Source organism: Penaeus vannamei, chromosome 23, assembly GCF_042767895.1.
Source record: "Penaeus vannamei isolate JL-2024 chromosome 23, ASM4276789v1, whole genome shotgun sequence".
In the NCBI taxonomy this organism is placed as follows: Eukaryota; Metazoa; Arthropoda; class Malacostraca; order Decapoda; family Penaeidae; genus Penaeus; species Penaeus vannamei.
This window is the reverse complement of record NC_091571.1, coordinates 36,559,679-36,563,096: the sequence shown is the minus strand read 5'-3', so window position 1 is coordinate 36,563,096 and position 3,418 is coordinate 36,559,679. Positions and strand designations below refer to the sequence as shown.

Here is a 3,418-nt window from a genome sequence, read left to right as displayed (position 1 = left end):
TATAATATGGTACCTTCAGCTGCAAATTATCAGAATACTGTGTAAGTGGTTTATGATGTGCCATTTTTTCTTTTCCTGTAAGTACAAAAAAAAATCTTGTTTAGGAATGTTTGATGCTGTCAAAACGGGTGTGTGTCCATGTACATGTAGGGGCTGTACAAACACAAATAAAATAAAAAAAAGAATACAAAATCAAAACCAATATCTGGTATTGCACCCTGATCAACACGGTAAATACACCAAAATTAAAGGGTTGTTTAACTGCATAAAAATTATGATCAATATCCCAAAACATCAGTATGATTTCAGCACCTACTGACATCTATCTATGTGGGCAAAAAGCAGATACAGGCATCACCAACTATGCAAGATGAAGTGAGTACAAAAGACATCCAATGACATATTTACAATACTGTTTAAATGTTTATACACAAAAAAATTTAATTTCATCACATTCAAATCTTTCTATTCATTATAACAATCACCATCATTATCAGTAAACCATTATATAGTATAATTACTCTAAATATCTAGTTTCAGCTGAATATATAAAAAATAGAGAAAAAACGATTAAGAAACTTTCCTAGTATGTATAAAAATGTGCAGAATGATTAAACTTCCTAGGTGACATACCATCCAGCAAATAAATTTTATGATTAGTTTCATGATCTCAAAGGGTAGTGGTAGAAGCATAAAGCTTATAAATAAGGGTATTTACATAATACCAATCATCCCAGACAGGATATCTATTTTCTACATTCTTTAACCAAGCCCAAGAAGCTTTCAGCTGAATAGTTGCAATATGGTGGTCAGAAGTATAAGGCAATACTTATTTATTGTCTACCTACTACCTTCATATGTTTTTCTTTCCGTTTCCTTTTATGTGACCTGAAATATTTACAAAACTGTTTGAAAATGAGAATGTTATTTGAGAATAAAAATCATGCCTTTTTCATTCTTATAAATATATTATTCTGTGTAGTTTTTTACTCACATACAAAACATTCATAAATGACCATTATATATAAAAACAAAGAACTTGTGACTGCAAAACTGAATGCCATGCTATATTAATCCAATATGTGTTAATTTCCAATACAGGAATTTATATGGTTTTCAACTGGTATGGTTAAAGATGCATATTAGAAACAGTTTCTTCAAAATACCTTTACATTTTGACATTCATGCAAAAATAATGCACATGCATAACATAGAGCTCATACAAAATATACATATGAATGTACAACATATAAATGATTAGAGCACAACTATAATGGGATTACAGTAGTACAAGCACATAATATCAAAGGTTTACTGAGTATTTACAAATTTTGTTATCCATTATTATCCTTCTTGCTATGGCAATATGATCACCATGTTAAAAAACGTAATCGTAACTAGTAGACCTCTTTGATTTTGTTTTATGAAATAAAAACTATATAACACAACAAAATACATATCAATAAATAAAATCAATTTAAAGGGACGAGGGTAACAAATCATAATTAAAGTAAATTGTTTCTTACAGTACTGATACATTCTGGGATGGAGGACCTAGCAGCAAAGGACCAGGTGTTTCAGGTGGTCCCTTAATTAATATTTCCACATGATATTGAATGCAATTCATAATCAGTTCATTAATACAGACATAGCATAAATCAAAGGAATTACTACAGCCGAGTATAATCTGTGCAATGCTGGTCTATCTCAGGTGATCTAATAATTCAGATTTGGACAGATTTCAGGACCTTCCTCCATAATTTAGATTTACATAAAAAAACTAAAACTAAACCTGTATTTCCTGTCAATATCTGGTCATATCTATACCAAAGGCAATAAGACAGTAGGCCTTTTTAAGCTGTGGTTCCACATGCCTGATCTGATACCTGAAGTGAGCACAAATTAGGGCTGATTACCCTTATGCCAGCCTAGGTATGCTATCTGGGTAAATAGGGGAGCCAGAAATAATTTGCCTATATCCTGCTCTGCTTTCTTGGGGGTAAGGTGAGCTGTTGGACTATTTGTTTATGTTAAATGTTAGTAAAAAATTATATTAGAATTATACTAAATGTGTATATCAAATGAGACCAAGGATCATCACACACAGGCAGACATAAAATAAGACTATGAATTATTGTATACTCTGAGGTATTAAGAACTTTCTTTTCATGCACTATATTTAAGGATTACTGTTTCCTCTCCGGCTGATCTAACAGGCCAAGAAATTAGCAGAAAATATGGTACATTATTGCAACTGATATTGTCAAGGCCAGCCTGGACATGCCTAGACCAGGGGAATGTAATTATAATGTGTTATTGGATGGCCAATGGTAGCTTTAGGACCAAGGCTGAGTCTGAGTAGCAGAACTGCAGCTTTAAAGGCTTCGTGAACATTCAGATATCTTAACCCAACTGCCCTATCTTGTGTTCTTTTGACAAGCTATGAACACTATGGCTTAGGCTTGCACTTTCGGTCCAACTGAGCTGTGCAATGCATAGGTAGTGACTACAAAAACAAACCCCAACAGCATGAGAATTCCTGAATATTGAAAAGAAAATACTCACAGAATTATTTGACCAGTTAAAAGAAGCTGCAATCATTAATTAACTTTCCATGTTTCAGTATAAACCTTCTTGCTAGTGTACTACCTCCTATAGCCCATATCGGATTCTGTCAGCTGGACTAATTCTCTGTTTAACCCCTGACAAAATAACTAAAGTAGTGGTACTGCTACGGTAGTGGTAATGCTGTTGTCCTCAAACAATTGCAAGACGTCTATAATAAAATTAAACGTCAAATTAGTCATAACAAAATAGCAAGGTGACACCAAGACACAATACAGTTCAGAAATCATGTCTACCTGCTTTGTTATACAACAAGGAACTGTATGTATGGAAGTTTTGAAGTACTGAAATGGACAAAAAACTAATGAAACATTACTGGCTATGATTTTTCATCACATTTACACTAATATATACTACCTAACTAAATTTAGGCTACTATTTCCAGAGGTCATAACAAATACTTTCAAAATTAATTCATCCTAATTTTCAATAAACTATCAAATTGTGATGAAATAAGCAGCATATCCATTTCAGGTGATATGGTGTTTGCAGTAAATACCCAGTAGGATATGTGGCAGACTAGATTACCTTCAAGCCAAGAACTATTTCAATGAAAAAAAAGAAAAAGAAGAATTAAGAACAACAAAAAAATAAATCTCCAGAAAATAATGATAAGGACCATATAAATGCTTACCAAATAGAGGTAAAAAATAAGAAAATAAGGATAGTTTGATAGTTAGATGGTTAGACACAGGCTTCCTGTTAGATCACATCTTTGACTCTTTAGTCTTTGGTTAGATTGTTTACATTTGATTAAAATACAGCTGCATTTTATATTTCTTAAAAAAAGTGT

At 32.4% G+C, this 3,418-nt stretch overlaps 1 protein-coding gene across 4 annotated transcripts in view; it reads right to left on the bottom strand.

Annotated features, from left to right (window-relative positions):
- Positions 1–948: 948 nt before the first annotated feature.
- The window catches only part of LOC113823119 (DCC-interacting protein 13-alpha), a 33,737-nt gene continuing 31,267 nt past the window's right edge, over positions 949–3,418 (bottom strand). For all 4 annotated transcript variants that reach the window (XM_070137289.1, XM_070137288.1, XM_070137293.1 and 1 more), the window contains one exon: positions 949–3,418. This exon is cut by the window's right edge and continues 2,296 nt beyond it. The gene's annotated coding sequence lies outside the window, so the exon portion shown is untranslated.